Raw genomic sequence first — 27,377 nt, 5'->3', positions numbered from 1 at the left:
CAGCAGGATGTTCGCCCATTTGAGACGATACGGGAGGCTTTCCGGGATGTTTGGTCTCGTTAAAAGTTCATGCCAGCTGTGGTGGAACTAAAACAAAAGATGGAAAAAGAAGGGGCAGCCATTAGCCTAGTGGCTAAGGTGTTTGACTGGTACCTGGAAGGTTGGTGGTTCAAGCCCCAGCGTAGCCACACACATCAGTGTAGCAGTAGGGCCCTTGAGCAAGGCCCTTAACCCCGCATTGCTCCAGGGGGATTGGCCCCTGCTCAGTCTAATCAACTGTAACCTAAACGGGAGACTAACGGGAGAACAGCTGCCTCCTCCAGGCGTGTCTCTCAGCCAGGCCGTCGGGCTGAAGCAGGGGCTCCCGTTACCCAGGGTGAAATCACACATCTGTTTACACCGGCCCTGCCGTGGCGATACGAGGGGGCGCTTTAGCAGGACGGCGGCGTGACGGCATGCATTAGGCGGCCGCAGCGTAACCGCGGGAGACGGGCTTTTCCACCGAGAGCCACTCTCTCACCCGCTCACTCCTAATCAATCGCCACGGCGAAAAACGGCTAAATGATCTCGCCGAACGGACTCTCAGGCCCCGCGGAGACATTAGCCAGTCTCCCGACTCCAGATGCCGAGCGTTAATAAGGTAAAAGGCGCCCATCGAGATTAACAGCTTTAAGTCACCTGCTGGCAGCCGGAGGCCGAAAAGCAGCAGGCTTAGGCTAACCGCTAATGGATGGATCTGTGGGCTAAACCTAAGGCTGCTGGGAAAGGTAGTTCAATATGAAATACTTGCTTCTGGTCCAAATATAAAAATGCAGGTCATAAGTTGTTTACATAACATTTTCTGTGTCAAAAGTTTTAAACATTCAAGACAGTACGTCTTTTGTTTTATTCAGAAAGGAGAGGCAAACAAATGGGATAATAGGCGAGAAGGTACCGTGATGATCCTACTGACCTACCAACAGTCAGAGTCAGTACTGGCCTGCTACTGACAGCCAACAGTCAGTGAATGTAAAGCCACAGACCACACACACGTCTCAGAAAGACATGGAATAGTCATATAATTTAGAAGAGCAGCAGCCCCCTACCTGAACCTCAGACTGGATCCAGGGTAGATCTACGCTCTTGTTCAACACAAGCTGTACAGCAGGGCATTGCTCTCTTTCACGCGAGTACTTTATCACCGAAGATAATTTCACCCCGATGCCAAAGACATGAGGTGCGCTGTTCAACAACAACACAGTTTAGGAGACACGGTTTATTTTATTTAGGAGAAATCTGGACAGAGATCTTCAGTGGCGACGTCCGTGAGGCGATTGGCTTTTCCTCAGACTACAGAGCCGGATCGCTTCTTCTGTTGGGCAAGCCCTCTGTGCACTGAACACAATGCTATCTGAAGCTGTAATTAACACACACACTCTCAGCTGTCACCTCTACTTCAAACCAGAATAGAAGTCCTTTACACTGTAATTATTGTGCTCAGTGGGGGAAAAAAAAAAAAGAAGAAAGAAAACGTTGTTGTCGCGGATGACTGTCAGGTGTAGACTGCAGTGTTCAAAGAGCTCGATCTTCAAAGGACGTGTTCAGTTCAAACACACTTACAGGTAAACAGCATCGTGCTGCATCACAACACTGGATGGATGAGCTTTTAAACAAGCAAAGTAATGACACTTCAATCATTAATTCATTCAATCATTCATTCATTCATTCTTCACTTAAATCTTGGGAGTCACACTGAGGGAAAGACCCTAATTTGCAAAGCCAGTGAGTTACAACAGGACAACATCACAACTACAAACAGAAGCACTTAAACTGAAAAGTTGCATCAAGTCACAGAATTGCTTCAGCGACAGCTCCCAATGAAGGAGAATGTTGATCTGGACTAGATCAACCAGACAACACTTGGGCTGTCCTTTTAAAAAGTAGAGAAACTTGAATCTCATGACATTACAGTTATTTAGCTGACACTTTTATCCAATGCAGTTACAGTTACAGTTGATTAAGCAGGTGCCAATCGCCCCTGCAGCAGTGGGGATAGGGGCCCAACAGCTGCACTGATATTATTGTGGCTACACAGGGACTTGAACCAGTAGCCTCCTGGGTCCCAGTCAAGCACCTTAACCACTAGAATACAGGCTGCCCCCATATATTGCCTTCTCTGCTGTGGGTGCTGAACCCCATCCAGTTTTGACAAGGGGCCGACGGCAGACCCCGGGGGCTGCCAAACACACTGGTGACCCAGCGGGCACTCAAAGCGATGGCACGTGCCCCGGGCCCCTGTCACAAAGCCGCTGTATCAGACGGCGAGGGCTCTCCATCACCGCGGGAGACGGGGGGGGGGGGGATCGACACGGCGCACAGACCCGTCCGTGAGCGATAACTCAGCCCTGGCACGCGTCTCCTGCTCGCCGTGAATAACTGTGAATAATGCCGGAACAGGCCACTCCACATTTCCTGGCCTATCACGCGTGCGTTCCAAAGGCATCCATCACCACGCGAGTGGCCAGGGCACGTCATGTGTTGGGGGGCCCGGGGCCTGTGATGTGTTGGGGGCCCGGGGCCTGTGATGTGTTGGGGGCCTGGCAGGGCCTGACCCTGTGTCTCTGCCTGGGAGAGCGCTGATGGGCCAGCTGTCCCCAGCACTGTGAGGCCAGAGCAGGCTTTACACTGTAAACACACCGCCTGGCCATGTTGCTGTGGTCTTATAATTCATTCATTCATTCATTCATACACACACACACACACACACACACACACACATATGCACAAACACAAACACACATACATACACACACATACACACACATACACACACGCACACACACGCACACACAAACACAAACACAAACACAAACACACCTTCCCAAGTCAGCAAGCACAGGCTAAGACCATTTTGTAACACAGAAAGGCAGCAGTAAATCAAGCGCCCAGAACGCAGGCACTGTACCCCCAACACTGTAAGCACAGACCACCACAGCACCCAGCCCCCTCCACTCCCCCCGTCTCTTTCTTTCCCTTTTTTAGGGGGGGTATTAGTCCAGTAAATCTGTGGATGTGGAGTGGGCCGGCTGGCTCCAGTTAGCGGTTTGCCCGGGACGGCAGCTGTGCAGTTAACCAACTCCCTCAGAGCTCTCCAGAGCAGTGAATAACTGCTGCTCACTCCTCCAAACAAACCACAAAAGAAGAGCCATAAAGTGTCCCTTTTTGACAGGTTATACCAGCTGCCGCTAAACAACCAATCACAACGATACGCCTCAGGCCAGCAAAGAAACAGAAGAATGTGTTTAGCGTCATGTAGCATTCATTTGACACAAGATACGGACACACAGGCTATACAGTGCAGTGTGTATTTGGACAGTTTCTGTGGTAATTTGCTCTGTGCTCCTGCACATCGGATTTGAAATTAAACAATGAATACGAGGTTAAAGTGCAGACTGTCTGCTTTCATTTGAGCTGGAATAACAATAGGTGATCCGTGCAGTAATCACAGACCTTTGTAGACATAGTTCCCCATTTTAGAGCAGCGAAAGTAACTGGCCAGTTAGCTGCTCAGCTGTGTGTTATTGCATCATTAAAGAAGAGCCCAAGCTAACTAAAGCTCTGGATTCTAGATTGGGCATTTGCGTTTGGAGTGTGCTGCTGTTGTGTACACAGAAGGGCCTGAACTCCTACACAGATCACCTGACAGGGATGTAAATGCCATCAAATTAAATATGATCGTACGCCCTTTAACCTCATATTCACGCTTTTATTTAAATTCCAATGTGCTGCCAGCAAACAAAAATTATTGTCACCATCCAAATACCAACATGCTGCACATTATATGCATACAGATACATTGTGTAAAACAATAATCCAATTTATTGTGCCATAACATCTCTAAGCCAATGTGTTGGCAAATACACATGCTTCAGATATGCGGAGAATGCAACCCAGTCAAAGGGTTGATCGTTGATCATTTTGTGGCACGTCATAAAAAAAGAAAAGAAAAAGTAATTGACTTTGTTATTGAGATATTTTAATATCAGTGTTCAGTGCACTGGATAAAACCTGCCAGGACTGAGTACAGTCTGTGAGCCAAGCTATTTGAGAGAGACATTAAGACTGGTGAAATGTAACACGGCCTACAAAGTGAGGTCTGAACGCGCTGGCGCGAGATATAGCTATTTAACACAGACATAAGTACTAACTAATAATGAGCAAACTCAAGACGCTTCCCTTTTTTCCTTTACATCTAATAAAATCCATTATCTTCAGTGGATTTAATCTCATAAAGACAGAAGAGAACCGACACGAGCTCTTTCCCCTCACACGCAGACGTCTGGTGAAGCGGAGTAATTACAGGGCTGGCTAAATCTCTGGGCTGTGACAGTGGGGACGTCTTTAGAGGCAATTTGAGCGAGCGCGCGCCCTGCCAAATGTCAAGCAGAGTCATTAGGAACACGGCGAGTGTCGTCCTCACCTTCCTCTCCGGTAAAAAAAGAGCCGAACGAGACGCTCGAGAACGATCCCAACTCTCGTATCCTCGAAGAAAGCGTTTCCCGAGCGCGGATAATGGGACAGGAGATGATCGTTTGAGAGGACGTGCCCCCTGTTTAAATCGGGTCTAAATAATGAAAGGCAAACATTACTGCGACGACACCCTCTACCGTCCTTTTCCTCTTAGCCATCCTTTTTTTTAAATCAATCTTCATCTTTTCTTCTGAAGGAACCCGTGGCTGATTTTCCGGTCCCCTCCTCTGTGAACTACATGCAAACTCAATGCAAACTACAAACTCAAGGCTCCGGGCAAAACTGTTGTGCCCCCTAGTGGTGCGGAGGACTTTAACCCCCTCCCTCCACGATCAACTCTACAGCCAATTACACGGCGTCCTGTGGGGCCGACCAGCACAAATCCCACCGCGACAGCTCCTCTTAAAAAGAACACTCTAAAGCAGCGTGTATGAGAAACAAGTTTTATATAACTCACGAAACCAAAACAGCAATCCAGTCTAATTGTTTCAGTTTTATTTTTGTCCAGTGGGCCCACACAAACTCAAACAAACAGTGATGCAACTCAAACTTTTGGCTTCCAGGCTCCTCTCATGGAAAGACGAATGGTAAATAAGCACTTAAGATCTTGAAATCCTGTCCAACAACATTACATCACTGCTGTGAGGCTTGTCTACAGCCACTTGCAGGACAAAAACAAGCACAGCGCTTCCTTAAAGGGGGAGAGCATAATGCCGAGAGAGGCAGCAAGAAGTTCAGACTCTATGGTCAGTGTGTCGTGTAAACTAATCTATTGAATAATTTAGGCTAACAAGTTACACAAACAAGAAAAAAACAACCCAGCAAAGCGTCCCTTTTTTTATCATTTATATCTTTAAGGCCCTTTCACACTTGCATGCAGAATACTACTGAAGCCCATCAGGCCATTTCCCGGGCTCCAGCCCCATTCGGAGCCCTAGTCACCCTTGGTATGAAAATAAATAAATAAATAAAATATCATTGCATTCAAGTTCAACCAATCACTGCGCTCAAGTTCACCCAATCACTGCATTCAAATTCGTAACAGGACAAAAGTCTCTCTCGCTCTCTTCAGGTTTGACAACGCGGGTTCACGTGCGAGACGTGTACAATGAGGTGAGGAAAAACACACAGAAGAAAAATCAAAGAGAAGAGAGACCAAATGCCAGCCCATCTCTGTGTTTTTCTGTTCTTTAAAGGAACCGAAAGGCCTCTCCCGGCTTTGAGCGCTCCTTCAATAGCTGACATTACTCTGACATTTACGCTGAACCGAAGCCCTGACCTCCCCGCTGTCCGAAAAGCAGACCAGTCTCATCGTTCTCTGACGCTTTTCAAACGTACGCACAGCCCACACGCCTCAATACCTAATACGCTAAAGGACACCGCTTCAACACGCCAGTCAAAGCCTCCTCTGATAACAAAAACTTTACTTTTTTTAAAAAAAATTTTTGGGGGGGGGGGGGGTCCTCCAAATTCACACTCTAATTCGGGGCCACACGCAGACGCATCACTGGCTTCTAGAACGTTCCGCTCGCAGGGAGAGGCCGAGAGGTCTGAGTGGAGATTCCCCTGCCGCTCCAGAGTGCAGCGAGGTCCGATTCATTAGCTGAATTAATGGTGGCGCAGCACGAGGGGGTCAAAGGTCAGGCTGACCCAGACCGTATTAAATAACGGCGGGAGACTGCAGCGTTTCTCACCCCGTTGCCTCAAAGGGCCAGAGCAGTCTGCGGGAGCACCGCACGGGGGAGAGCTGAACCCCAGCCGGCAATTACCCAGCCGCGCTAACGCTAACCTCGCCCCGGCACAGACCCACAGAGATCTGTAAGGCCACACATCGCTTTCCATTACCCGGGATCGAGTTATACTGCAGGTCAGAGGCAGGCGATGAGGATCGGCTCAGTGTCTGGTTTTCATGCCAACTCCTGGCTTCAATTACTTAATTAGCCCTCACATTCACACCATCTGACATTTTCGCTACATTTCTTGATAAGCGCATTTAGTCAGGGTAACTGGTGGAAACAAAAACCTGCAGACACAGCGACCCTCCAGGACTGGAATTGCTCAATCCTGCTGTAGGTGATGAGAGATATTGAAAAGTAAAGTGAACAGGAACACTATTTCTCATTTTTAAACACGGTGCGTTTTACAAAAAAAAAAAAAAAAAAAAAGATTTTACTGAAGGATGGTTAATTCACTTCAATGAACTGTTCACAGAAGCAGTAAAGGCCAGCACATTTTTACAAACACATCCACTGGGGCCCTGTAACTGTAGAACCTAGGGCCCAGTGACTATAGAGAGTTTGGCCCCTGTAACTAAAGAGTCGGGGTCGAGTAGGGCCCCTATACAATACAGCATGGCAAAGAGCAGACTAATTCAGGAACGAACTCAATGGAGACCTTACAGAAGTTTCAGTTCCTGCCAGACTTGTGTACGCTGTTACAAATTCAGACACTAAAACAGAATTTTTCCATCCCCTAATATGAAATACCATTCATTTTTACTTGCACATTACACTGAAACCAGTCGATAAACAGTATCAAAAGCTTGTTACAATATATTTTGAAGTTACCTTTTACCAAATAAATCGGATGAAAGTTAACTCAAAGAATGAGATTTTCATAATGTAAAACCTGCACTTCATACGGAAGTGAAGTGTCCCTGAACGTAGGGCTAATGGCTGCGTTTTAATGGAAACTGAAGCGAGCGTTAGAAAAGTGTCTCTGTTGCAGGTAGAGCACACTGCTGAGAGCCCCATTGTTCAGCCTTACTGCGTCTAATCCTCACCCCACGACCTCGTCTTAACAATCGGCCAATTAATTCTTGTAGTTAGTGCCACCTCTTGACATCCCCCCCTTTCTTACCCAAATCACTCCCCTGCTCCCTCCGCTCAAGTGGCCTTCTCTCTGGACATAAAGCACTGGGACAATGTTGCTTTTTTGACAGCTTTTCACACCCCTGAAAGCCTGCTCGCTCGCTCGCTCTCTCTCTCCCTCCCTCTCTCTCTCTCTCTCTCTCTCTCTCTCTCTCTGTGTTCCCTTCCTTAAACCGCTAGCCTTGTACGGCACATTCAGCGGAATACCCAGCTGCATGAATGGGCTCTATTTAACAGCTCAGGATTAAGAAGTTCCCCAGAGGAGTCTACTGTTACTATTATCGTTGCCGATGACAGAAAGTATGATTATGACAGCAATGTTAAAAGCACTAATAATACTACACTTTCACTGCTGTGATTATTACCAGTGCTACCACAACTGCTTCAGCAAACAACAAGAAAGAACAAAGAAGAAAAATACGAAGATGAAGAAAAAATAAAAAATCACAACAAGCTCTACCAGTTTGACATTATATTTACCCAGAGACCCTCCCACTGCATCAGCTTAGCCACTGGAGCCATCACACAGAAAAACTACAGCTGAACAGCTAATGACTGACCCACACCACACCACAACACACCACACCACACCACACAACAACACACCACACCACAGCACAGCACAACACAACAGCACACACCACAACACAGTACAACACAACACAACAGCACACACCACACCACAACACAGCAGCACACAACACAACACAACACAGCACAGCACACATCACAACACAGCAGCACACAACACAGTAGAACACAACACACCACAACACAACACAACAGCACACAACACAACAAAACAGAGCACAACACATCACAACACACCACACCACAACACAGTACAGCACACAACACAACACAGCAGCACACAGCAAAACACAACACAACACACCACACCACAGCAGCACACAACACAACACACCACACCACACCACAACACAACTGAACACAAATCACAGCACTGTACAACACCACCCACCACAGCACACAGACCCATTTCCGCACGTCAGCTCTGATTTGATTACAGCCGTGGAGGGATCTGTGTGCAGGGATACTGATGACCAGCGCAGGACGGATCCTTTGTGCCGCCATTTTACGAGACGCACTCTGGTCTGAATAGACCAGGTGTCCGGGGCCTTTGTCTCACCAACTATTCTCAGTCTAAACCGCCTCGTTTTGTCTCTGGGTAACGCGCTTTCTTTAGATGGAAATGTCTGCATCTTCTGTGTGTGTATAAATCAGGCTTGGGCTGTCAATCACACTACAATCCACCAATTCAGAAAATGAACTGAAATTCAAATCATGAATTGCAAATATGGCAACATTGTTCTATTAAGCGTTTTCAATTAATTTGTCAATTCATTCATTTCCTGAAATAGAACTGTCCCTGAAAAACAGGCAACAAGGCCGTTAGCTTCTCTGGATTTCTGATGTTGCCCGAAGGGAAGGTGGCCTTGGAGTTGTGTGCAAATCTTTTTTCCCCACCCTCAGTCTACCTCTCTCCTTCTTCATCTCTCCATCTCCTCACTTTCTGCCTTGACTGCTTTCGTCTTTCTTTCGCACCATCCTTCACTCTCAATCTGTCCATCTGCGCCTTTCTCTATATCTCTCTCTATCTCTCTCTATCTCTCTCTATATCTATATCTCATCTCTCTCACTCTAGCTCTCTCACTCTAGCTCTCTCACTCTAGCTCTCTCACTCTAGCTCTCTCACTCTAGCTCTCTCACTCTAGCTCTCTCACTCTAGCTCTCTCACTCTAGCTCTCTGTCTTTGAATATTGTCCCAATAAAGCGGTTTTAAAAATAATTTCTCTCTCCCCCTCTCTCCCTCGGCTGAAGCGCTGCCTAATCAAATGGCAGATCTAAAAACCCCCCAAAAAAGATGTGAAATGTCATAACAGAATGTGTTCCCCGGATGTCCACGAGTGCCGACAGCAAACAGGATTAAAATGGCCGTTCACCTCAGGCCCGCCAGGCCGTTCTACTGCGCTTTGATTCCCAGCATCCAGCAATATTCGCCGAGCAGGTCTGCTGGATGTCAACCGGGCCTAATATATCGAGCTCATTACGGACAGAGAGATACAGGCCCACCCAGCCTAAGTCAATTCACCCGCTTCCAGGAAAGGAGCGGTCCCAGGAACCGTCCCAGCATGCTTTGCGGCACCGCACAGATAGGTTTCATGTCTCAGCTATACAGGGAGCTCCATAAATCTCAGGACAAAGACACGTTTTTTCTTGATTTGGCTCTGTACTCCACAATTTTACACTTGTAAAAAAATCCAGTACAAAGTACAGAATTTCAGCTTTTACCAAGGAGTATTTTTATAGGGGCGACATTAGCCCAGGAGGTAACAGCAGTCGTCTGGCAGTCGGAGGGTTGCCTGTCCAATTCCCCGCCCTGGGTGTCTCAAAGTGTCCCTGAGCAAGACACCTAACACCTAATTGCTCCCGACAAGCTGATTGGTGCTTGCATGGCAGCCAGTCACTGTTGGGGTGTGAGTGTGTGTGTGTGTGTGTGTGTGTGTGTGTGTGTGTGTGAGAGTGTGGGTGTGTGTGTGTGTGTGCGTGTGTGTGTGTGTGTGTGTGAGAGAATGGGTGAATGGGAGGCATCAACTGCAAAGTGCTTTGGATGAAAGGGCTATATAAAGGCTGTCCATCTACTATACATTTTGGTTTCAGCATATTGAAGTTATAGCACGTTTTACACTTAGGCTCCCATTTCCAGTGTGTTCAATCACTTCACATGCAGGTATACTGTAAGAGAGCTTTGAGCATGTAGTCTTGATTCAAGGCTTGTAATTTCCTTTGGAGTCTGTTATTGGCGTTTGTGCCAATGAAAGTCAAGGAAGCCATCATGAGGCAGAGTCAGAAACACAGGCCAAACAATAGGCTTTCCAAAATATAATAAACTGAAACATCATTAAGAAGAGAGCACAAGTGATTTGTTTGACAAATCTAGTACAGAGCCAAATCAAGTCCCAAGACTTATGGTGCTCACTGTATATATTATATAGAAACAATCTTCAGACTTTCAGGTTCCCGCTTGACAGCACAGCTGCAGTTGGACAATAAACACTTTTGATCAATAATAATAATTAGCCTAGACTCTCGAGTGAGACCACAGTCCACTCATATATTTAGTCATTTTCCTAAAGTAATGTTTTTTTATTTTATTTATTATTACACAATGCTATAATCTAATACTCAATGAATACCCCTATGACAAATAAATATTTGCATGATGCGCACTGCTGGATTGGTATGTACTTTTTTTTTTTTTTTTTTTCTACTTCAAATGTGCATCCTGAATCAGTGCTGCTTTTACAAGGCCAGATTCCAGCAAAAAAACGAAACCCTCTGCAATAACCCCCTCAAGAAAAGTTTTGGTCGAAGTTTCGCCCGCGAAATGAAACGGTGTTCCATGAACAGCCGTACCCCCTCTCCCACAGCGGGGTTAAAACGCCAATCCTATCCATCGTCGCCGCGCTCTTGTGTCTCCGCGGCGAGCTTCACCGGGTCCCGGGAGGGAAGCGGTTGCGAAAACGCCGGAGCGAAGACAAACACGCGCATGAGGGGAAACGCTGACTCACTCCGCAGAGAGACACGATCCTTTGAGCTAAACACACTTCGCTCTGCAAATAATTCATCTCGAAAGGCAAAAAACCCCCAGTGCCGAAAGACGTCTCAAGTCTGTGTTGTTGGGGTTTTTTTTGTTTTGTTTTTGTGGTTGAAAAAAGAAAAAGACCGACTAAACGGGTGGATGAATGTTAAATAGGGTATGATGCTGAGAGAACGGCAACGTGGCTAACGTGCTAACACACCCGAACGCGGCGGCCTTTTCGAAGTCCCCCTCTGATCAGCATCCACCTCAGAGAAATAATAATCTCACACAGCCATTAGGCAGCCATAATCGCCTGTTTGACAGTGATATTTGGGTCAATAATATAATATAATTTGATTACTCCAAAGCGAGAGTGGAGCTGGCATTACATTTCCTCGTCTTGGCTATCCCAGACAGCGGATAACTGTGATTAATCCGCAGCATCGCTTCTAATTTCCAAGACAGGAACTCGGCCTGTCATCCAGCAGTCATGACGGAAGATTGAATAGCTGGGCTGGCAGGGGCTGTTCTGGGATGTTCCGGACTTTTCTGTATGAGCAGGACTCACCAGGAAGCCCTTTTACAATGTCTCCCATTTAAAAAATAAAAAATCTATTTTCTCCCCTCGGGATGGGGGTATGGTAGTAGGTTGGGGGGGGGCGTTTTCAGGTAGGGTCGTAAATGCCACCCCCAACATGCTGAACAGGCAACTGCCTAGGCCTTGCACATTTATTTTAAATTTTTTATTTTTATTTTAAAAACAGGAAAATGAACTTTAGCAGCATGCGAATGTTAATTCCAATTAACACTTGCGAACGGTTTCAAAAACAAATGACATTTTTAACAACACATTTGTAATCACTTTTAATTACTTGATGGTGGGTGACTCAGAGGGGGGGCTGCATTAGGTTAGACCCAGCTCTGGATTGAGCTCAGGTCTGGTACAAGAGGAATGGGGGGATTTCAATGTTTTCGTTCATTTTATATCATACGCTGTTTATATTTTGGTTTACAGCGGACTACCATTTGTAGGAGATTATCACCATGTTGTCTCTTTTCCTCTCTGTGAATAACTGGAAAAAAGATGACATTTGGGTAGGTGTTTCAGTCAGGCCATGTTGGCCATAAACCCGGCGTTTCTCTCTTCACGTAAACGACAAACTGGCACGCTCGGTGCGTGCCGAACCGCTGGGCAGCGAACGGTTCCTTCATCAGGCCTTCCCGCCTTGGTGCAGGTCAGGAATCGATAGAGTGCCACGGAGAGGAGCGCAATTACACCCGGTTATTTAAGAGATGGAATCAATCCGTCATTACGAGTCAGGAGTCTCACCTGTCCACACGTTCATCAACAGCACAGGTGAATGATGGGAAAAACATTGCTTATTCAACATGGTGTGTGGAGCTCATGCCTATACACACAGCCAATGCATCACGTTCACAAACCATGCATCAGTGGTCTGTATAACGGCTTTCTTTCTACAATGGAACATAAATTCATACCTGTACAATACTACTAGTTGCTTAGTTTGTGTATATCATTTCATATTGTGAGCAAGATATACATATACAACACTACAAGTTTTTTTGTTTGTGTATATCATTTCATGTTGAGAAGGATAGATATAATAAGCTAATAAGGCTTCAGTCTACACATTATCGGTCATCACATTGTCTTGACCTGTTGTTTTGTTGTTTTCTATGCAGATTTGTTCATATTGTTACTATTGTTTTTAAGGATTGAGCTACATAGATAAATAAATATAAGAATCAAAGAATAAAATAACATTTGCATATAATGATCCAATACAGTATACACTTGTGTTGCTATAGCATAGATATACTGGCAGGTAAGTGGAGAAAAGCAAAGCTTCATTACAGGCTGACAAATATGCACAGCTCTAGTCTCCTACACATTTACATCGCCTTGGTTTATTTCCCTTTTCTATTTCAATCACCTTTCTCCAACCACCTTTCACTCTGGGCTACATTTATGTATAAATATATGATGTAAATAAAGATGAAATAAAGATATCTCAGTCTCACCCTCAGTCTCACTTTTTATTTATATGGTACTTTTCATCCATAAATGTAGACAAAACAAAGTGCTTTAAATAAAAATATTAGCATTTTTCATAATGGCCATATATAGAAAGACTTATAGAGATGATTAAAAACAGAAAAGTACATAAAGTATCCCACACATTTTTTTAATTTATTTTTTTAAAGCGTGTTTGTCGGAAACACGTTCTTTCAAACACAGTTCAATCGGATTTACAGGCTGTATTACTGCTACAACCGGTCCAATCACCTGCTAATGTTGCCGGCCCAATCACCTGTTATTGTCACCTATCCAATACTGTCACCTGTCTGATCACCTGTTAATCACACCAGTCCAACCACCTGTCCAACACCGTTTTTTGTCAGACCCCCAATGAAATAGATTTTAATCTGAGTGGTGCAGGTATTCCTGTCACCTCTGTGCTTATTAGCATACCTGTTCCTCTGAAAGAAGCATTAAAAGCTAACTGAGTCCCCTGTGGAAAAACACAGCTGACGGGGTTGTCCAGGTTGCATCAGCAGAGGGATAGTCGGCGGTTAAACCACACAGGCTCCACTTTCGCCTGAACAGGATCAGGCGTTACGATGCAGAAACGACGCACTTTCAAACGCGCAGAGATATCAGGTCGGGGCTTGAGAGGGCACGGGAGTTTCAGCCAGCGAGGCGTGAGTCTCCATGGCCCGGCTTCTGAGTCACACATTCTGGTTCAGCTGGTTAAGGCTGCAGTCCAGCTTTCCAGCAGAGAGGCTGGTGCGCACACACGAGCTGTTGACTCAGACGATTAACAACGACCACACGTACACGCTTTCTAAGCGTCACCCAGCTCCGCCTCAAAAACGGCTTTTAGGTGTTGATTACCTGCGGTTACACGCAAAAACACAATGACATCACTCGAAAAGGGAATCTAATGTGAGAAGCGAGTGTTAAACTAGGTAAGGGTGATCTGTGTTACCGACTCACGAAGGGTCTGTGTGTACACTGATGCCCCCCCCAGATTAACACAGATCATCTCCTACGAACACAACCTGGGGAGGATGACATTAATATTCCCCTGCCTTCAGTGAAGGCAAACTAAGTGTGGAAGCTTAGGTTGAATATCGGGGGGGGTTGAACTGCCACCCTGCTGGAGGGTCTGGGAACATGCGGCCCCCCCCACCAGAAGAAATGTTTTAAAAGAACAGCTGTGACATTGTAATTTCTGGTGAATTCCAAGGGGGTAATACATTCAGACTACTGATCAGTATATCCCAGTCACATCGTGAAATAAATAACACATTATAACACCCCCCCCCCCACATCCTTGACCCAAATGACTGTCTGTTTTACCACTGTTATTGTTCTTTCTATGGGTTAAGGCGTAAGTTTGTGTATTCTCGAAAATGAAAGATGAGTCAGGAAAAGAAAAAACCTTCAGAAGAGTTCTCCCCCGCACTTCAGATCAGATAACTGCCATTGCTGCAGCGGCATCGTGTCACGAAAGCACCCTCAGCAGCTCTGACGGCCGGCCCGTACGGGGAACCGGCTGAGGGGATTCAAACGTTCGCCCTCTATTCTCGCAAACGTGACGAGGCGCTTTCCAACCGTCGGCGCCGAGAAATGGCACCGCGTGATTTTTACGTTTATCGCACTCGGGGGAGAGGAACGTGCTGCACGGACACAGCCCACGTTCCAGGAATTCCACAGCCCTTACAGGAGCGGAGGAACGGCTTCAGAAGCACACGGGCCCTTTCAGGTCTTTAAAAAGACGCCGCGCCTCGGTTCATCAAAGGGAGGCAACGCTGGTAGTTTATTATTTTCATTTCTTTAAGCGGACATGCGGTGTTCATTTGCTTCCTCAAAGCAGCTGTCATTGTTCCTTTTTATGCTGAGCATTGTGGGTAAGTCTCGCTGGATGGACAAGGTCTGTGGCTCAGACACTACATTCACATGGCAACATGCGCACGTACGAACGTGCAGACACACAGAAATGCACAAACACACACACACACACACACAAACCCACAGTGACACACTCGCACATCTATAAACACAAATATACACATTTGCACAAACATACAGCAAGCTTTAGCAGACACTGTGTGTCAGTGGCAGATTCAAACAGCTGCGTTTACCACAACCCTTCCAAACACGGGCGAGCACATCATTAATCTATCAGCATAACAGTCCCTGGCTTTAGCTCATCGGCTATTCCTCGGGAGGGACCTGTCTGCTCTCGTACAAAAACACCCGCCCTCCTGTTTCAGCTGATTTCAGTAAAATGAAGAAAAAACACGTGCCCTACACTACCACACCAGATGCTACACCTGCCCCTAAAATAGGTCAATGACAACAAACCCCTGACCAAGCAACAACAAGCAGGTTTCCACACACAAAGCACAGAGGGTCAGGGGAAGAGATCCACGTGGTTGAGTTGAGCTGACCTTGCGATGACACTGCTACACTCACTCTGACCCTGCAGGCAGACACACACAGTGATCTACTCTGACCCTGCAGGCAGACACACACAGTGATCTACTCTGACCCTGCAGGCAGACACACACAGTGATCTACTCTGACCCTGCAGACACACACAGTGATCTACTCTGACCCTGCAGACACACACAGTGATCTACTCTGACCCTGCAGACACACACAGTGATCTACTCTGACCCTGCAGACACACACAGTGATCTACTCTGACCCTGCAGACACACACAGTGATCTACTCGGACCCTGCAGACACACACAGTGATCTACTCTGACCCTGCAGACACACACAGTGATCTACCCTGGTTGTTCTGAATGAGAGGGGTACTTTAGATCTCACAGAGGTCCAGGGAAATGAAGGGCTGGCACAGCCATGTTTCTGGGGATTTATTCACCAGCCGGAGCCCCCCTGCCCGCAGGGGAGTGAGCATCGCCGTGGGGATGTGTGACATTGCCTGTAACTACAGACTGCTCTTTTCCTTAAAGGATGCTCACTCCAATGGAAGGCCCTGTTCTTTTCCAAACGCACACACACACACACACACACACACACACACACACACACACACACAAACTCATCCACGCGCGCACGCACGCACGCACGCACGCACGCACGCACGCACGCACGCACACACGCACACACGCACACACGCACACACGCACACTGTCCATGCGCACATACAGACACACGCACACACACAAACCCCACACACGTATAAAGTCTCAGCAAAAGCAGAACTGCAGTGAGTGAGTGGAATCAGACCCCCAGTAAAGAGAAGCAGGGCTCTCATTCTCTGACTGACTGCACTCTGAGCAGGTACAAAAACTGCCTGTCCTCAGGATCCCGCGGGAACTCTGGGATTGGCAGGCTCTTCACTGGCTTTCCGAGCTCAGTCACTGCTCGTTGCACACTGCAGTATCCCGGCTGGAATTCACTCTGCGTCCGCATTAAAGAAGGCCCCGAAAAACCTGCTCCGATCACAGTCCAACTCCCAACTCCCAACTCCCAACTCCCAACTCCCAACTCCCAACTCCCAACTCCCAACTCCCAACTCCCAACTCCCAACTCAACCTCCCTTCTGTGCGTTCAGGCTTTCGGTATCAATTATGTGGTTTAGTTAATGAAGTCTGACTTAAGAGACTTTGAAAACACCTTCTAACAGACCTGCTCTTCATATGGCGAAAAGGCGAATCAGGGTTAGGACCTTTTTTCCTGTGTAAAATGTCCGGTGGTGAATCACCTCCAATACAGTACATTTCATCTCGAGTACATGTGACCACCTATAGGGACTCATACAGCCTACATGCAGCTGCAGGTGAATTAACAGTGAATATGTTCCGGTATATTAAGCTTTGGTCTTGGATAGTACAGTACACATCAATCAGCATGTCAGCCATTTCCCACAATTCTGCATAATTACTCATCCCTCAGGCGACGCATGGCTCCCAGTTTCTCTTCCACTTTACGTCCTTTTAAACATGAAACAGGAACAGAGAGAGGAGAGGAGTATAAAAACACCAGACTAAAACCGCTTCATTATTTTCCCCGAGCCATTAACACCATCCGGGGAAACGCAAGGCCTGGTCCTCCGTCCGTTGGTTGATTCCCCGCCTGCCTTTCAAACTCGGTCCGAGAGCCGCGAGCAGCAATATATGCGGAGGGGGAGTCAAAGGATTAATGCGGCGTTTCTCTCAGGACTATCAAGTTTAACGGCTCCGTCAGCGAATGAGGAAACTGGGCCGGATGAGCCGTAATGGCGGCCGGCTCGACAAGCGAGAAAGTCACACCCACCGTGAAACCTCGGGCGGGCAGCCATTAAGCGGTGCGGGGGGGGGTGCAGGTTCCTCCTTTGTAACTGTGGCCCTGCATCCCTCGTCTGCCTTTTTTTTTTTTGAGAGAGAGACAGACATGGCGGAAGTCCTTCTGGTGCTAAAAGTGGAGCAATATCCGGACACTGTCTGGACCTCGCTCGTGGGGGGGGGGGAGAAAAAAAAGAATGAAAAGCCTGCGATATTTACGACTCCAGAGAAAGCCGTTTGCTGCCAAAGACCAGAAGTGGCAATAACTTAAAAAATAAAATAAAATATACGACATGGTGTTTCGTGTGGATGGGGAGAGCAGGTGTGAGGGGATAGGTGTGCACAGGACGTGTGGTTGGGTCTGAGGAAATCAATGGCAGCTCGGTAATTAAGCTCCTTCACTTCTGACTTCCTCTCACAGTGAAAGCTGAGGATTATGGGACAGGGAGAGCGGCGTCGGTGTCCTCTTTAGCCCGGATATAAAAACAGGTCCTCGGAGAGTTCAGCAGTTTCCCACGGGCACAGACCTAGCCGTACTGTCAGCAGGGCTTTGTAAGCGGCCGGCAAGGAGAGGACCAGCCTGAGGCCTGTACTGCGATACAGCACGGTAAAATATGCAGTCCTACACGAAAGCCGCCCCGTCGCCCCTGGCAACCGCCCCAAAATCTCCTGCCGACAGTCCGCTCTTGCCCTCGAATGCACGGACACAACAGGGGAAAGAAAAAAAAAAAACGCCGGACTCCGTTACCAACGCTAGCCTTGAGTCACGGGCCAGCGGTCAGGCCGAAGGTCGTCGCAAAGTCACAGCGGTCTGGCGCGGCGGATAATGTCCGCGCACGCTAGGGCACGGGGCTGCGTCTCACAGGCAGAAACAGGCACGCGGCAGCACAGTTTAGGTAACGTCACGCTGTGCGGATTTTCACAGGATTCAACGGCCTGTGAGATTTTTAAATGACATCAGGCACCTATAATAACAGGAGCACGGCCCTCTTCCGGTTTCATTATTTTACATCATATTTTTTGGGAGAGCATTGCAGGGCTGAATGGCCTGTTTGTTATATTATGTTACGTGCAAACATAATGAACTGTGAGGTATGAATGTTGAAACGATGGAATGACGAAACTGATGATTTCCCCATGTAAAAATGACAACTTGATTACTTGTAATTTAATTGCACACTCAAACAAGAGAAATCCATGGTCTCCAACTAATCTCTGTCACTCAATGAATGCTTTTATATAGAAGAGACCGTAATTACCATCTCTAATTACTGTCACCAGCAGACAAACACAATGAAGCCATGATCCCATTAAAAAAAAACATTTAAAACACAAATAACAAAGCAACAGGCTATCTCCACTTTGCCATCCGGGAAGAAAATGTAGTACATAGGAAGCAGTGAAAATGACATCTCAGCACTAAAAAAAAAATCTTCCTATTACTACAGAGAAAACATTTAAACATCAGACGAAATAATTAACTGAGTCCGCAAGTGCTCAACACTCCTCAATACTTGATTTCTCAAAGCAGCCCTCATTTTGACTTTCCCCCTGCGTTGTCGGGGAGAGCAAAAAACGAGTCTCTCTGACTGACAGAGAAGCTCTGTGAAAACACCTCACACCATTCCTTCCTGCTCGGGTCAACAGAGGCCGGAAGTGAAAGTAACGATGAGAAAAAAAACGCAGTTTCAACACTAAATTCTGCCATTTCGAAACAACCACCTGGCGTGGTTATTCTTACAAAGATGGTGAGTGATTAATTCATCATTAGTTGTGAATGGTGTCATTCACAGTAAGACTGTCAGATAATAAGTCATGACTCATGAGGACCGTTTTTCACGAGGGAATAAAGAAATAAACAATTCCTTGAAGGCGATCAAGCTGAAGTCAACGAGCAATAGGGTGCAGAAGAGAACAGGGGAATAAAGACAGAGCTGTCTGAGAAAATGTCTAGCTCAGGCCTGGGCTCTTTGTAACGCTGCTTTGTGACAATCTTGCATTGTAAAAAGCACAATACAAATACAATTACATTTAATTAAATTGAACTGAACTGGCTTGTAGGGTGACCAGCTCTCAAAATCATTTGAATGCTTACGAAGGCTATGGTTTTAGCAGTCATTAGGATTAAGATGACAGATGACGATAATTATTATTTATTATCATCAAGAAGAAGAACAACTTGTTTTATAGTTATCCTTTATAGAGGCGTGTATAAAACAGCCTGCCAACCGCTCGCTCAGCTCATCACCGTGGAAACAAAGTCATCACTCACTCATCAGGCAAGATATCGAAAGAATAGTTTGCTAACGTTTGGCCAAATGAACTGTGCCTAACTAACTCAGGTGTACTTGACAACGCCACAGTAGTCGTGTGTGAACTGCAACAGTAGCAAAGGCTCAGTATCACACGGCAGAGTTCAGGGGGCGAAGCAAAGTCGTTGCCCAGGTTACCAAGACACCAGTGCAAGACGTTAAACGCCAGGATACACCGAGGTACATTTGCCATCCACATAGCTCATTTTTGTCAAAAAGCAACCGAAAAAGTTGTGCAGAGCACTGAGCGGGTCTTGAGCTGCGAGTCTCCAGTCCCTCCCCAATCCTTCCCCAGTCCTTCTCCAGTCCTTCCCCAGTCCCTCCCCAGTCCTTCCCCAGTCCTTCCCCAGTCCCTCCCCAGTCCTTCCCCAGTCCTTCCCCAGTCCCTCCCCAGTCCCTCCCCAGTCCTTCTCCAGTCCTTCCCCAGTCCCTCCCCAGTCCCTCCCCAGTCCTTCTCCAGTCCTTCCCCAGTCCCTCCCCAGTCCTTCTCCAGTCCTTCCCCAGTCAGTTCAGCGGTCGACGCGGATCAGTTCACCGGGTTTGGCTGAGGACCCGCTTATCCCGAGCTCCCTCAAAGGCTGGAGGTGATTAAACAGCTAATTTACCATACCTTCCCCCCCACCCGAGGCAAACCCGCCCCCCCCCACCTCCACATCATTAAACCGACCGGCTTTAAACGCCCCGCCCTCACATGCTAACCACGGAGTTCAAAGAGAGAAAGGCTTTTATTGAGCCGGCTGGATCTCACGTCTGAAGGGCACTCTGCCTAACGGAACATTTTACTTATTCATGCGCTCTGTGGAGGGGCAAAACCTACACAGTTTACATCAGCGCGCTCGTGATGTGCTTGTTCCAGAATACATCACCGTAAGCGGAGCTTTTAACCAGCGCAAATCTGTTTAAGACGCTTTCCGCTGAAGCGCGTACGTTTGAGCCAGCAGCACGGATTATACATAACCAGAAATGTAAGCCCTTTAAATCAAGCCTCCCCCTCAACGGTTGCAAAAGATGGTGTTGATCTGTTTAATGTCAATGTCCAGAGTCTCAGGGCTAATTCCTGTCATTAGCGGTTATTGATGGTGCTCAGCTAGAGCACAGACAGGCACTCTCCCTGAACTCAGCAGAGCTGGATTTTATGACCGCCATCAACTGATCTGAGCTCATTTCCTGCCCTCCTTCCTGTGGGCTCGTTTGTTTGGACGGAGCATGACCGGCACTGTGATTGGTGCCACAGACATAGCCCTTGTCACATGACAAAATACGGTAAGTGGAACGCACTGATTTAGTGCTACAATTAATGCCTCCTCATTCACACACACACACACACACACACACACACACACACACACACACACACACACACACACACACACACACACACACACACACACACACACACACACACACACACACACACACACACACACACACACACGGTGAAAGGCTGCCATGCAACACACAAATCAGCTCATCATGAGTTGCCTCCTTTTCCACTATAGCTAATTGTTGAATAATTTTTCAATACACTGTCAGGAATAAAGGTACAAAAAGTGCCTGAATGGGTATAAATGCTTGCCGCTGTGGTGGTACCCCTAGCCAGCAATATACAATTACATTTGTTGCTTGGAAATGTACTGATTTGTACCCAAAGAGAACATTACTGTACTTTCAGGGTACATTTGGGAAGTTTGATCCTTGAGGAACAAAAATGCGCTTCCATTCTCACTTTATTTCTGAGAGTGAAGTGTCCTATTATTTTATATCATCCAGAAAGCGCTTGGAGCGCAAGAATGAGACACTTTCAAATACACAGGGCAAGGATTTCCTCAGCTCTGAGAACAGTATTGTTCTGGAAAAAAAGCTTTTCCCCACTCTGCATCTCCCCACACAGTTTCCACCGATCCTTCTCTCCTTTTCTGTGGAAGAATTCTCCCCCAGGTTTGCACAAGGTTCACTTCATGACATCTTAAAACACAGAGCCCTCTGGTTAATTTTCCCTGTCTGCACCTTACATTAGCGCATTCCCAGGGCCTCCGAAAAAGTCACTTCTTCCTTATTTCCGGAGAAGTAATCCCCGTTAGGCCAGCAGGAACCCGGAGAGTTCCTGCAATGGAAGCAGTCGCGGCCCGCGGTTAAATATTAATGCAGGGACGTTAAACGTGGGGGACCGGGGAGAGGAGAGGCACTGAGAGCCAGCTCAGCAGGACCGGGGGGGGGCAGAGAGGCTGCAGCGTGGAGGAGATAACCATCAGAGGATCAGCATGCTGCAGGGCTCCAAACTGAAGGAGAAATTTAAATAAAATAAAATAAACAGCCTCCTCGATTTCTCCCGTAAGCAGGGGGCTGACCCCCCCCCCCCCCCCACCCCTTCCCCGACCCACCCCCCATGAAAAGATAACACTTCACTCTGTGCCAGGGTGGAGGGCTTCCCAGGCAAACAGAGGCTTTGTCCCCCACGTAGCTGCAACTGCAAGTGCCTCCAAACGACACCTCGTGCCAAGAGACACCCCGAGCCAAACCAACTGCTTTCCATCTGCCCGCAACATTAACATTAGTTATTTATCTGATGCTTTTATCCAAAGCGACTTACAGTTGGTTAGACTAAGCAGGGCACAATCCCCCCTGGGGAAATGTCGGGTAAAGGGCCTTGCTCAAGGGCTGTGCGGATCTTAACGTGGCTACACCGGGGCTTGAACAACCAACCTTCCGGGTCCTAGTCATGTACCTCATCCACTACACTACAGGCTGCTCCATTAAAACACAGAGAAACAGTTAATGCAAAACAGAGGTTCAACAAGAGGTTACTAATGTAATGCCTCGCACGCTGGCGAAGAAACGGCATATTTATTCCTCCTTTCCTCACTCCTTACCTGTAGCATTAGCTCAATTACAAGCCTAATTAGCCGCTGGCTTAAAAGAGTCTTAGCCCGGCGCTCTCAGACACATCTCTCCTGGCAGGCTTGCAGTGCTAAGTTTCACTGACAGAGACGCTCTCTGCATGCTCATCAGGCACAGGGCAGCACATTTACATGAGTAACTACAGCAGACTTTTCCTGGGGCTTATTGCTCATTTCAGTGAAACAGATCAGACACACATAAACATCCCTACATAAAAAGCAGTAAGTTAATGGACTACGACACAATTGGATTAATGAACAGGTAAATAAGACAGTATTACGCAACCCGTGTTGAGAATGAAGGCGTGCCACACACATGATAATGTAACCTGTGTATCGTACGTGTCAGAGACCACCCAGGGAACCACACCACGAGAACACAGCAGGCTGGCTCAACACGGATGCCGACAGTCATGAGTCAATCAGGCATTCGGTCGACAAGGGCTGAGGTGAAACATCCAACAGCTTACTCTAACCTGGACATGAAAGAAGAAAGTACCTTATAACAACAAGAAAATCTTATGAACAACTCAGGATTCGTGAGCAATAACTGTATTACTTGAAAGTCCTCAAGCAATCGCTTAAAATCACAAAGCAGATTCCGTACTACAGTACACGAACACGTGCATGAAAAACTGACCAAACTGGAATAGCGATTATTTGGTGTCTGTTGCTCCTATTGGCCGGAGGCTGGCATATTGGTGAAAGATGGATTCCATTAATGGCATTTGGCAGACGCTCTTATCCAGAGCGACGTACAGTTGATTAGACTAAGCAGGAGACAATCCTCCCCTGGAGCAATGCAGGGTTAAGGGCCTTGCTTAAGGGCACAACGGCTGTGCGGATCTTATTGTGGCTACACTGGGGATCGAACCACCGACCCTTGCAGTTCCCAGTCATGTACCTTAACCACTACGCTACAGGCCACCCAACTGGATTGTAACTTATTTATTTTCGGTATAATTCTCATAAGTAAATAACTTGGAATGCAGACAGATTTCGGCAGTGTATTTGTAAAGGTGAATAAAGAGTATTCTATGCCCTATTTTAATTTCTAAATGTCGTCTTTGTTTTACATTTGACTGTTTCTGTTCAGATAATGAGCAAGGTCACAAGCTGTGGCTCAGCAGAAGAGTCCCTCTGGAGGGCAGGAGGACTGTGAGGGACAGCTGGCCTCCTGTCTGTGACTCAGCGTGTAGACCGTGTTTACTCACGATGCTAAATCAGTAGAAGAAGAAAAACAGCCTGCAGTCAGGAGCTAACAGAGAGGGGGGTCATGACAAACGGGGGTCATCGTGTGCAATGTGCACACAGCGTGAAGGCATATCAACAACCTGGCAAGGAAGCCCTTTCAATGTTTACAAGGTGTGCCATTTTGTGGCTTTGGGTGAGTCCCCATTGTTCCACAAAGGGGGGGGGGGGGGGGGCTAGGCATTGATCTCAGGTTTCCGAAATCCAAGAGTGTGGGCTGGGTTCAGTGGTAGGTTTGGACTGAGAGAAACTGCTGCAGTGCGGAGATGTAGAGATATTTGCATCTTCCCATTATATAGAAATTGTCCCAATTGCATTACCAAGCATATCAATTTCATCTACTTTGGTTTAAAAATATGCCTAAATAGCCTGTGCAAAAGAGGAATGGAAATAAATGGTCTAGTAAGCACACACACACACACACACACACACACACACACACACATCCCATACGAAACCTGGTTTAGTGCATTAAGCACAGAACTGTTCGAACGACATACCACAGCACATACCAGTACACATTCCAACATTCATGTCTGATTTATTACATTACATCACAGTTATTTAGCTGACACTTATCAAAAGGGACTTACAATCGATCAGACTAAGCAGGGGAGCAATGTGGGGTTAAGGGTCTTGCTCAAGGGCCCAACAGATCTCATGGCGACTGAAGATCATCTTATTGTGGGGACACCGGGGCTCGAACCACCAACCGAGACACGTACAGCAGCCACCAGGCTACAGGCTGCCTCCTTAAGAGAACCAGGGTGAAAAAACCCGAAACGGGAGAGCGGTGGGACCTCCGTACTCAGCCCCCTCACAACCCCCCCTGAACTCCCTCCTCGGCACGGCGGAGGCGAAAATCTAAAATCCCGACACAATAAACGGCACATTATCTCCAGGCTCCCCATAAAGCGTCCGTCTTCTCTGAGAGCCTGATGCCTTGTCCCCGGTGTCCCAGACCAGACATCTGCCATATTAAAAATCAATAAGCCAATCCCCAATGCCGGCTGAAAATATCAAACCCAAACAAACGGCAAATCTCCCCGGCTACCCGAGGGGGCTTCTGAACATGCTTCCGAATGAGCGACACGGAAAAAAAAGAAAGAAAGGAGAGAGAGAGAGCGAGAGAGAGAGAGAGAGAGAAAAGACTGAACACAGAGACACATTTTCAGTGGCCAGGGTTTTTAAGGGAGCTCGAGGGCTTAGCAGATGGCAATCTCAGGGCCTCTCTCCCTCTCAGTGGAGCGCGTCAATAAGGACCAATTACATCCCGCGTCTCTCCTCCCCCGGATGAGAGCACACTCTGCGGCGTTCAGGAGAGGCGGAAGGTGCCGGCGCCTCCCTCTCCTTCCCTCCCCTTCAGAGAACGGCCCACAGGACGCGCCACGCCGTTAGACGTGGAGGTGTTCACTCAGCTTGGCACAGGTGAGTTTGGCACAGTTCATACTTTATTACTTTCATCATAGGTCCATATTGGGGGTTGGGGGTGTGATCTTTTTTTTTTGTGACCAAATGTTTCATTTTTGTACCCCCAATTTTGAGGTATATTTCAGACAAAATGTAATTTAAAAAAAAGGAAATCTACTTCTACGGGTGAGTTACTACAATTCTGTTTTTTTTGTGTGCGTCTGAAACACTGCTTTTCTCGAACAGTCGCTGAAATCTTATTCAGATCGGATTTCACAGCTTTACTGCATGCTGAACACTTCGTTAAAAAAGGAAAGTAAATCACCAGGGCTGAGCGCTTGATAATTACCGTGCAACTGCTGAACGAACACCAACCCCTAATTAAGTGCTCAATCTCCACTAAGATATTTATAGTGATAAACAGAGACGCCTCAAAAGCCAGCTGTCAAAAAATAATGGCGCCATTTTATTCTGCCACCTGTTGGCTGCAATGGTTTGTGTGAACATCTGCATGGAGTTGTTACGCATCTGCAATCCCACTGAAAACCAAACAAACAACAACAGCAGTGAGAGTGAGGCTGCTCCTGGTGGTGTGGGGGAACGCCCAGCTTCCAGAAACTTCCCAAAATCGCTCAGCAGACACACACCAGGGCAAGGCATTCATCTTCAATCATATCAGAGAACTCGCCAGAAATGCCATAGTTTTTATCTGTGCTGGACTAACCTCATAAGTCCTGGCAGGAATGAGTGGCAGATAGGAATTTGAAAACAACAACTCACACGCACACAGACTTTCACATGAGCACACACACACACAAGCTCAAACACACACATACACACACACAGGCGCATAGACAGAGACACACACGCATGCGCACCACTTGCACACAGACACACTCATAAAAGACCTCATTGCCTTTTTAAACCTCAGTGATGGCTGAACACAAAAAGAAGAAATGACTGAACAAGAACATCCTCCAATATTAAACCAGAAGAGACCTAACACTCTTATGTGACGCCCACTCAAATCGCAGGAAGTATTTAAACAGTATCTCTGCGCGAGTCAAGGCAGAATTATTGCACTTGAAGGCAGCATAATGCACTTTTATTGTGAAAATCTGTGGGTGGGAGTCATTGTGCGTAGCAGTTCCTCTCCAGAACAGTTGCAGGAAGTACAGAAGAATGTTTATATCCCTTCTTGCCAGGCCTTCTTCGCCGCACTCAATTATTTAATCTCTTCAGAGCTTATCTGTTCAACTACGAGATGGCGCTTGTGTGAGAGTGTCCTACAGGCAGTAGATAAACAGAGTCCCTTCCTAGCGAAGCACCCCTCTTGTATTTACACTTTATGGCTATAAACACACAACTCGCCGTTTTTATGGGAGTACTGAAACAGATTTAGTCATACACACAGAAGCACTGCATTACCGACAGAGAAAAAAAACACACTTTTTTTCCCCAAAACTCAATTCAAGTGCAGAAGCTAAATCCAAGGGAATAATTTGTTGTCTTTGTTGTATATTTCGTAAGAGGGCTAGACCTGGGCAAATGCCAATGATTTTAAAAAAGCACAAAAAACCATAATAGTTCTGCCAACAGAGGTGTCTGCGACGACACCATTCGATTCCAATTTCTGCAAGAGCCTATCAGTTTCGTCTGATAACGGCCCAGCCCATCAGCTCAAGTGTATTCTGTTCTTACACCAGCCGAGAAAACAAAGACATAAATCAGCCTCCAAAACAACACAACAGTTACTTATCTCAGCGGTTTTAAGAGGATACGATGGTCTCCTCGTGAAAGCACTGCTTCTCACACCACAGAAAGGATGATTATCTGCCTTTCGGGGGCTTGATCAAGAGGCTTTCATAGCCTGTAGCTTTTCAAAGACCAACACCTCCACAGCCGAGAGGACAGCCCAGGCAAGCGGACATTTTTCAGCCAGCTTGTTGAATGTGTCCCCCTCGTTGACTTTAGCCCCGCTCGTGCAGTAGAAGCAAACCCACCGTACCACAGGGCACTGCTAATTGGTTGAAGCGCGGCCGCCAAATTTAGCAGGAAAAAGTGAACAAACAGCTCATATCTGAACTGCAACGTCCCGTCTTCACCTTCACATTAATCATTCAGCAGGTACGCTCTTATCCGCTTATTACAAACAGTCAGCCTGCCCGCCTGGTGTTTACAGAAGCTATTCGGGTTAAG

Source organism: Conger conger, chromosome 11, assembly GCF_963514075.1.
Source record: "Conger conger chromosome 11, fConCon1.1, whole genome shotgun sequence".
Taxonomy (NCBI): Eukaryota; Metazoa; Chordata; class Actinopteri; order Anguilliformes; family Congridae; genus Conger; species Conger conger.
This window is presented reverse-complemented; position numbering follows the sequence as displayed.